The following is a 10,869-nucleotide window of genomic DNA, read 5'->3' on the forward strand; positions in this document are numbered from 1 at the left end:
AAATGGTTCACGACTGACCAACAAATCGTCAGTCTTCTCACCACATCTCTAACTGAGAGTGTTGCCCAGCTCACCATTGGCTTCGAAACATCCAAATCCATCTGGGACTGCCTCGCCCGTCACTTCTCACAGAGTTCTACTGCAAGTGCCTCCAGTCTCAAGCTTCAACTTCTTGAGCTTCAAAAAGGCTCTCAATCAATTGATGACTATCTCCGTCACGCCAAATCCATTGCAGACTCTCTAGCCGCCATCAACAAGCCTGTTCCCGATGATGATTTGGTGCTTGCCACGCTTCATGGCCTTGGGTCCGACTACCTTATGCTCATAATGTTTTTATGGGTAATGGTGACTCAATGCCTGTTTCCCATACTGGTAACCTTCCCTTGAATTTGGGCTCTTCCCACTTCTTCTTACACAATGTCTTTCGTATTCCATCTATTCGTAAAAATCTCTTATCTGTCGCTCGTTTCACTAAGGACAATCAAGTCATTTTTCTATTTGCTCCTGATTATTATCAAATTTATTGCTTACGCTCTGGTCATCTCTTGTTTCAGGGCCCCTGTAAAGATGGCCTCTATCCACTCCGTTTGTCCAGCATCTCCACCACTCCTCAAGCTCTTGCCTCTTTTCATTCTTCCATCTGGCACAATCATCTTGGTCACCCGTCCTCTGATGTTTTGTCTCATTTACGTTCTTCTATTGACTCACAGTTGTCCTTCCGTACCTTCTGTCGAGATTGTGCACTTAGCAAATCTCATAAGTTATCTTTTCATTCCAATAAAGATTCTGTTACTTCTCCATTTTATATTATTCATAGTGATGTCTGGGCATCTTCCACTCCCTCCACTAGTGGCTTCAAATACTATGTTCTCTTTACTGATGAATTTTCCCGTTATACTTGGCTTTATCCCATGCGTCGCAAAAATGAAGTTCTTACTCATTTTCAAACTTTAGTTGCCATGATTCAAAATCTTTTTCACACTACAATCAAATTTTTTCAAAGTGACAATGGGACTGAATATGTCAATAATGCCTTCTCGGCATATTGTAAATCCTTGGGAATTCAACAAAGACTATCTTGTCCTCATACCCCACAACAAAATGGCCTTGCCGAGCGTAAACACCGTCACATTGCCACCATGGCCCGCACTCTTCTTCTCACTTCTAGTGCTCCCCACACTCTTTGGGTCGAAGCCGTCCTCACATCAGTATATCTCATTAATCTTCTTCCTACTCCCACCCTCAATTGGGATGCTCCCCACACCCGTCTTTATGGTAGTCCGCCTTCTTATTCGTCTCTTCGAGTTTTTGGCTGTTCCTGTTTTCCTCATCTTGGTCCTTATGTCTCTGACAAACTCTCGAGTCGTAGTATAGAGTGTGTGTTTTTGGGTTACAGTCCTCACCATAAGGGTTACCGTTGTCTCGATCCCACCACTGGTCGTGTTTATATCTCTAGGCATGTTATATTTAATGAAACTTCCTTTCCTTACAAACATTTGCAGGTACAAAACTCTAGCCCTTTGGAATTCACACTTTTGCCCATCCCAGGCCCCCTTGCTACTTCCACAAATTCCATCTCCAGTGACGGCCCAAGTACCCAACCACTCTCTGGTCCAAATCCATCATTGGCTTCTGTTGCCTCCGAACCACCGCACACTGCCAATATCCAGCTTCCTTCGTTAGGGTCCGCCGGTAGTGCTACTCCAGTCCTCACTTACCGCCGCCGAAACAGGCCAGCTGCACCCAACCCGCCTGCCCAGTCTGTCACTGAACCCGAACCGCCTGCCCAGTCTGTCGCTGAACCTGCACCACCTGCCCAGTCTGTCGCGACTCCGCCAGCGCATTTGACGGTGGCCGATCCTCCAGCGCCAGCTGAAGTCTCTCCACATCCTACTCAAGAAATTCCAGCTCCTGCTCCTCCCTTGCCTCCTCCTATCCATTCCATGACAACCCGTCTTCGGGATGGCATTGTTAAGCAACGAGTGCGCACTGATGGCACAGTAAAGTATCCTCTTCCTCGTGCTCTCCTTACTGCTATTGCTTCTACAGAACCTACATGTTTTACTGAGGCATCCAAACAGGAGGTGTGGCATACTGCCATGGCCGAGGAAATTAATGCTCTGTTGAAAAACAACACTTGGACTCTAGTTCCTTCCTCCCCATCCCAGAATACAGTTGGCTGCAAATGGGTGTTTCGAGTAAAGCACAATCCAGATGGCACAGTAGACCGTCACAAAGCTCGTCTTGTCGCTAAAGGATTTCATCAACAACACGGTATTGATTATGAAGAAACCTTTAGTCCTGTGATTAAACCTGCTACTATTCGTACTGTATTATGTCTTGCTGTGTCTAGAGGATGGCCCCTTCGTCAATTGGATGTCAAGAATGCCTTTCTTCATGGCTTTCTCCAGGAGGATGTATATATGACTCAACCGCCAGGGTTTATTGATCCATCTCGACCATCTCACGTTTGCAAACTCAACAAAGCACTTTATGGTCTCAAGCAAGCTCCACGTGCTTGGTTTCACCGCATGACCTCTTTTCTATTGTCGATTGGGTTTGTTCAAAGTCTGGCTGACTCTTCTCTTTTCATTTTCCGCCATGGGGTGCACGTGATTTATTTTTTGCTGTATGTTGATGATATTGTGGTTACGGGCAGTGACAATCGCCTTATCCAAGGATTTATTGATGCATTGGGTCGTGGCTTTGATCTTAAGGACCTTGGTCCTCTGCATTATTTTCTCGGTTTACAGGTCTCCTCCCACAATAATGGCCTTCACATCAGCCAGCTCAAGTATGCGCATGATCTCCTTAAGAAGCATGATATGCTGCTTAGCCAACCGGTTAGCACACCCATGTCAGCCAAGGCCATCCTTTCTGCCACTGAAGGAGACTCTCTTGCCAATCCCACAACATTCCGGGAAATTGTTGGCTCCCTCCAATATTTGACCATCACTCGCCCTGACATTGCGTTTGCAGTAAACTCTATCTCTCAGTTCATGAGTCAGCCCCGCACACCACATCTGGTTGCTGCCAAACGCATTCTTCGCTACATTAAAGGCACTCTACATCATGGCTTGTTTTTCTCTCGCCAACATCAACCTACTCATCTTGCTGCATATTCAGATGCTGATTGGGCTGGTTGTCCGGATTCCCGCCGCTCTACCTCTGGCTACCTTTGCTATCTTGGCACTAACTTGATCTCTTGGTGTTCCAAAAAGCAACCCACCATTGCTCGCTCCAGCGCTGAGTCTGAATATCGGTCTCTTTCTCATGCCAGTGCGGAGACCACTTGGTTAGCCTTCCTCCTTTATGAACTAGGTGCTCGAATCCAATTTCCTATTCTCTTACATTGTGATAACCTTAGTGCAACCTACATGGCTTCTAATCCGGTTTTCCATGCCCGCACTAAGCATATTGAACTTGATTATCACTACGTACGTGAGAAGGTGGCTCTTGGTAGTCATCGCGTTTGCTTTATACCATCCGTGGATCAGCCAGCCGACCTTCTTACCAAACCACTTCATAAGCACCGTCATGCTCTTCTTACTCACAAACTTGTCCGTCAAGGCCCGTCCAGTTTGAGGGGGGATGTTAGAGAGAATACATCATTGGCTGAAATCAAGCCATAACTTAGCATCAGTTTCTGATTCACTGTAGCATCAGTTTCTAATTCACTGTATTTGTTGTAAATGCTTTCAGTTTCTACATCTGTTGTAATTGCAATTTAAATCTCTCTGTAACAGTAGCATTTGTGCTGCTATATAACTTGTATACTTGTAATGAGAAAATCAATCAAAATCATTTTTCTACAATGTTGAGAATATATGTCATCCCACATGGGAAAAATGGGACCTTGCCTATGAGTTTATAAGGGTTTGGGCCACTCCATCCATTGCCAATTGGTTTTGGATGTGAACCCCAGATTACTTTATCATGGTATCAGAGCGGGTTACCCACGTGTGCATGCCTAACGGCCACACGGGCTCCACGTCACCCAAAGTTGTCCACGTGTATGGCTTGAAAATTCGCCACACGTGCGGAGGCGTGTTGAGAATATATGTCATCCCACATGGGAAAAATGGGACCTTGCCTATGAGTTTATAAGGGTTTGGGCCACTCCATCCATTGCCAATTGGTTTTGGATGTGAACCCCAGATTACTTTATCAAAACCACTGCCTTCTGTGCCCCTGGATTTTGACATTATGCTTCTTTTTGATGCACACAACACGAAACAAAAAAAATGGCAAGAGAGTAATTCCATTCCAAACTTGGGTCAATCACCAAACCATCACTAGTATAAATATGTAGCCACTGCTCACTGATATGTTATCTAGTGACCAAGAACATCTTCCACCTACACTCTAGCCATGCAAAGATATGGTGTCCCAAACGGTCATGCCATAGCAGGTAGTTGCTCGAATTGGTTAGCTTCTAGCTAGCAAATTTTGATTTTCTCAATGTACGCTTCTGGCCACACACTCCGAGGTTATGCAAAGATATTCCACTTCTTTTTCTCAGTGGTTTCAATGTGATAACTGTTGGTTCGAATATCCTTAATACTCAATAACGTTCTTCTGGAACACGGAGAATATAAGGCCTCATTAATGGTAAGTTCAGTACCATTGGACAACATACAATGGGTTTTGCCATAGCCCTCTATCAGGTTGGATTGGCCTGATACGGTTGTCACAAAGGTATGAATAGACAATAAGTTTGAAAAATATATGTCCGATTTGGGAGTATGGTGTGCGTAATTAATAGCACTTTTAACCAGACAACAAACTTCCCGACATAATATGCCTATTCATTTATTTAATTCAATGGATCACATGTATAAATAAGTTTATTGAATTAAATATATTCGAACATAACCACATTTCCATAATCCAAAGTTACCCATAAATCACCAAAAATAATCTAAAGATTAAATCATTATTCATTAAATAAATACGGCATAAGTGCCGATCATATCCATGTTTTCGAGTTTACGGTCTTCGATCTATCTACTAGCAGCTTGGAAATCGATGATCTCTCTGGTGGTATCCATAGGAAATTATCCTTTAGTGAAGTTGATCTTTCGAGGTTCGCGACTGGCGTAATACTCTACAACTTGCACTATTGCACAGCAAGTGCGAGACCAGTGATCAACTCCTTTATCGATAACACAGATCATGCTAATTTAGATTCTGGGGGTAATGACCCGTCCAGAATCCGCTAATCATGTCTTGCTTCAGGCAAGTAAAATGTCAATTTTAGATAGTTTCTTCCGGAGACTTCCAATTGGTAAAATTCGATATTAAAGAACAAATAATCGTGGTAAGTGATTTTTGGAAAAATCCATGAGCAACAAATGGGAACTTCGAGTTCTTACAACATGGTATGACAAATCACATTAAACATGTAAAATCTACTGTTTTATCATGTATGGTAATTTATGAAGGAAACTTCAAGTTTCTTAAACGGCATTATCGAAACTACAAGTTCAATTTATGTATGAACTGCTGGTTCATTTATGAACTTCTAGTTCATTAGGTACCTGCATTTTCTACACATATATTCTAGTGCGAAAATTTAGACAAGTAACAAAATGATTTAAATAATACCTCAAAAATTGCATAAATGGGAATCATGAATCAATTGTTGATATTAATTGCATGCTACTAATTTAACATATTAACTATCACACAATTATGTGAACAAATGCTTCTGGTAATTAATTACATATATTAGATATGATGAATCTATTTACAACAGCCATAATGTCAAAGTGGTTAGAGTGCCTTATTGACATACATATTGACCGGGTTCGAACCCCAATATAATCAAATCATTTTCTACTGGACCAAAGAAGAAGTGGGCTTGATAGTGAAGCCTACCAGGCTTAGTCTGCGAGCTTGTGACCCGGGCTTTCATGCGTAAGTCAAAAGGTTTGTGAGACCTGTTGAGCTGCTAGGTCCCGCGGAGAGAGAGTGGGCCTGCTGGGCTCAAACTGGTCTGCCAAGGAATGAAATGTTATTAGTCGACCCTTTTGGTAACTCCAACTGAATACGACCAGGTAAGGAAGCATGAGGTTTAGGTGGAACGAGGCTCACTTAAGTACACAGCCTCATCTGAACCTTACCTAGACATCGCATCCAATTGGATGAGCCTAGTTGGAGAAGATTCATAACCATTGCCATGGCAACACGTGGCGAGCTTCTGTGCTAGCCTTGCAACTTGGGCCTGAGCTTTTGGCTCAGATTTGTTGTTGTGACTTTGGGCTTGATTTGAGCTTCTGACTTAGGCACATTTAATATTCACTATTATAACATAGACAAATTCAATATATATCATTAAATCATAACGGAAACAACTTAATGCAGGGGTTAAGTACCTAAGGAAATGAGTTCAAATCCCATTAATGCTTCTGGCATTACGTATAGGTAATAAGTTAGGTGATTATTTAGCCTATAATGCTTCTAGCATAAGGAATTATAATGGCATAATTCAAATTTGTGTAACCGAAAATTAAGCCCATAATTCTTCTATCATAATTCATGCAATAATTCAGCCCATAATGCTTCTAGCGTAATGAATTATAATGGCATAATTCAACCTTAAATTACATGCCGTTAAATGTCATAATCAATTATAATAGACATAATTTCGACGATTATTGCATGGATGTAACATCTAGTATAAACAACCAAATTAATAGTCATACCTTAGTGGTCACGCACGTTACTTCTAGAATGCATGCATGCTCCTGAGTTTGGATGTCAGGAAAGACATGATAGTGAGCTTGAAGCTGCTGATCCATGCGCCTTTTGGTTTGCACTACTAAGCAGGTGGCGGTGGCTAATTTCGGCGGCTACTGGCCGCTTCGATGATTTGTGATGTCAGATTTTCCTTGTTCAATCTCAAAACATGAACAAATTTATATGACAGATATATATGTATCAACCATATAAATTAATAAAGTAAATTTGGGGGTTCATGCATCATAGGAGATTTGTTCATATAATCAAGGCTTGAAAAACATGATCTAAAATTAGAATTTAGAAAACATTACTCGATGTAGAATGGATGAATCTTTCACATGCAAGATAGTGATTCGGAATAGCAAGTTGAACGATCATCCTTCTTTTGTTGGCGATTCACAATCTTACAGATTTGGTTGATGATCCTCAATCTTGTCTTGATGGTAGAACTATTCGTGCTGATAATTAACATGTTGTAAAACGATAGAAAAAGAATTTGAGAGAGAGAGAGAGAGAGAGTTTAGACTCAGAGAATGGAGTGTGTGTGTGTGTGTGTGTGTGTGTGTGTGTGTGTGTGTGTGTTATTCTTCTCACCATGAGAAGCCTTATATAGTACTACATGGTATACACAAAAGGTAATGCTTAATTACAATTCAATCACTCCTACAATTACAACCTATCAATCACTAATCAGTAGTGTTAATGTCTAAAGTTCAGCGGTAGCTAAACCTTTGTTAACGCTGGTCCGATGGGCGGACCGTTATTTGTGATGTTCTCAGAGCTTCCGCTACCGGTCAAGTAAAATACAGAGGGCGTCAGAGGGAGACCGCGTTGGGCAGTCTTCACTTCTCCGATGCCTAAGTTAGTCAATGTATTTATGTTGACAAAGTAACAGTAGGTAAGTGTTGAATGTGTAATTAATGAGGAGAGAAGAGAGAACCTTTTATAGGTGAGGAGAGGGTTGATCTTCTCCATGTTTTCGATGTGGGACTGATGTGCTTCAGTCCCCAACTTCTGGAGCTTCTGCCGCTGTCTTGGCTCCGCGCGTGGCGGTGCGTCAGCGGTGATCTGGGGTTGAGCCGAGGCTCAGGCGGTAGCCCGCCTGGCTGTGTTTCCGTAGGTCACACCTAAGGCGGGAGTTGGTACCGCTAGTGATAGTATAAGCTTGGCTTATTATGGCTAATTATGCTTGCAAATGCCTATGTAAGTACAAGTCCCCCAAGTCCCCAGTTAAGGAGGGCCATTTTGGTTGGGGAGTTGCCTAGCGGTTCGAAGCGTTACTTCCGCCAGACTTGCAAAAGCACAATTAGCGTCAGTGCGTGCTGACCATGGACTTGCTGAACAAACGCTTTACCCTTTCGGGTGGGCCCCTGCTAGGCCCCCCAGGGAGGCCCCCACTCCCCGGCTAAGATAGACCTCCGGTTGGCCGGTGTATTGTTTGTTGAGGGGGAGCTGCGCGGAGCAGAGGGTGTTGGGTAGCGAACCCAATCTTTGATACCCAAGTGGCGGGGTCAAACATGACTGATCAGGGCCGTCGAAGACTGTTGACGCGTCCCCACTTTTGTCCCGGAGGACCTTGCTTTGACTGCAACGCCGCGTGGCGGTCGTTGTCAAAGTGAGGCGTTGCCTCAGGAATCGCCGTTGGCGGAAGTCCCTCCGCTGATAGTGAGTGGCCCGCGGTGTTGTGGTAACCTGGCGGTGGCCTAGTGAATGGAGTTGCTGTCCGCGGTGTCGGCCTCATTTGGGAGGTTTGCCAGCGGGAGATTCCGTTAGCGGTGTTGCGCTTAGCGGAGGCTGTCGCCTGTAAGATGCAAAGGGAGAAGTTTCGCTAGCGGTGTGGCGCTTAGCGGAGACTATCTCGCTTGCAAGATGAAGGGAGAAGTTCCGCTAGCGGTGTGGCGCTTAGCGGAGACTATCTCGCTTGCAAGGTGAAAAGGAAGTTCCGCTAGCGGTGTTGCATTTGGCGGAGACTATCTCGCTTGTAAGATGAAAAGGGTGAAGTTCCGCTAGCGGTGTGGCGCTTAGCGGAGATTATCACGCTTGCAAGATGAAAAGGGAGAAGTTCCGCTAGCGGTGTGGCACTTAGCGAAGACTATCTCGCTGTTGACGGTTAGTATTCCTGCCTTGTGAAATATTACTTCGTGCAGACGCTTCGTTTGAAGGCGTCTGACACGTGGCTGACATGTATTGGGTTAGCGTGTGGAGTAACGTCCCCGCAGCACGCCCGTCTCTTCACCATTAATGCGAGTAATTATTGATTTTGTAACTGAGGCGACGCCTCGGTTAATCCGAGGAGTTAGTGCGTTCGAGGGGCACTTGTACGGCCGTGGTGCGATGTCGTTTTTCAGCGGAAGGCCGAGATTGGCCTGATGTTGACATAAAAGAGAGGGAAACCTGGAGGTTTAACACTTTGTACCTTTGCTCATTATCATCGTCTTCTAGCCTTGCTCTGAGATCTGAGCATACCCTGCGATTTCCTTGAAGTTGTCGATTGTTGGAGGACGACGACTTCGTGAAGAGACGACGAGCATCCTCGAGCGCACCAGAGTTTGCATCCCCGAGGTTGGTATCCCAAATCTCATCCCTGTTGTATTGGATATTTTGTTTGTTACTGTCGATTTCTAGGTTTTTGGTTTAGTATCGATTTTCTCGCGCTCTCCGTTGTCTCTGAGGGTCTAGAAATGTGTTTGGGGGTGGGTTTTAGGTGTTTGATAGGAGGTGGAGGATTCTTGCCCTGCTAGATGGTCGAATCTGGGTTTGAATGTGGATTCGGGTTGTTCTTGTTTTGGCATTTTCTGGGTTTTCTGGGCATGGGTGTTCTTGGTGTTCTTGGGTGCAAACAGAGATAAGGGTGAGTCTAGATCCTGTTGGAACTAACTGGTTTTGAGTTTTAGGGTTTGTGATGGCTAGCGTTGTAGAGATCTCGAGCGGTGAGGATTCCGGGTCTGACGAGTCGCTGAACGTGGCGGATAGGGTGTTTATTGACTCGTTGCGTCCGTCTGCCCCTGCAGGAATCTCACTGTCCGATCCGCTAGACATTGTGCCGCTACAGACTATACCCTGAGACGTTGCTATGGGTCATGCTGGTCGTCCTGAGAGTTCTAGGGCAAGAGAAGATGCCGCTACTCACAAAAGGCGGGAGGAGAGGCTGGCGAGCAATAGCGCCGCTAGCGGCTCCGCTGATGGGGTGAGAGAGGCTGGCGGGGAAGAGGTTGAGTCAGCCTGGGTTCTCAGTGACGGCACAGCGGTTGACGAGGCGGGAGGACCGATGGCGGTGGCCGCCGTCAACCGTGTGAAGCGGATGTTCCGCCTGCCAGGTGTAGTGAAGCTGCGACCGCCGCTGAAGGATGAGAGAGCGTCGTTCCTGCCAGCGAGGCATGCCACCGTGCATGAGGTGATCTTCCGCCAGGGAGTGACATTTCCGCTGCTGCCAAATCTCCAGATTTTGGTTTGCGAATTTGGCCTCGCCTTTGGGCAAATTTGCCCTAATATGTGGCGGTTGCTGATGGCGCTCAACTCACTTTGGCGTTTGTCCGGTTGTGAGGGTCCAACCGTGGTGGAGGTGCTGCACTTCTACAAGTTGGTGTATGTGAAGAGCCAAGGATGTAGCAGGCAAGTGAATCTGAGTCGCCACCAGGGGGTGCCAAAGCTGATCGAGAACTTGAAGGATTCCATGTCACCCTGGCAGGGTACCTTCTGTGTTGCCACCGCCGGATGGGAGTATCAAGCAGGGTCGAATGAGGAGGAGCTGACATTTAGGATTAAGTCGGAATTTCAGCCTCTCCGAGGTTGTCGCTGGCCCCCGCTACTCATGGTTTGTTTTTGTTGTACAATAATTCTCTCTTGTAATGATTGCTCCGTTTTTTTTTGTAGCGGGTCTGCAGTATAACTTGACGCGCGAAGAAGAGTGTCGCGTGGCGAGAATTCGAGGCTGTTGGCAGAACCGCAACCTGCTAGATCTTCGCCTACTCACCGGGTGGGAGTTGTTGGTCGATCAACAGTTGACACGAGCCCTTGGTAAGTACCTTCCGCGGATGTGTCACTTTGTTCAGTTATCGTCCGGCTAACTCGTTTTTGTTTTTTTTTTTTATAGATTATCCGCTGGGAAACAGAGCGAGTCGTGAG

Source organism: Rosa rugosa, chromosome 1 (genome assembly GCF_958449725.1).
Source record: "Rosa rugosa chromosome 1, drRosRugo1.1, whole genome shotgun sequence".
Taxonomy (NCBI): domain Eukaryota; kingdom Viridiplantae; phylum Streptophyta; class Magnoliopsida; order Rosales; family Rosaceae; genus Rosa; species Rosa rugosa.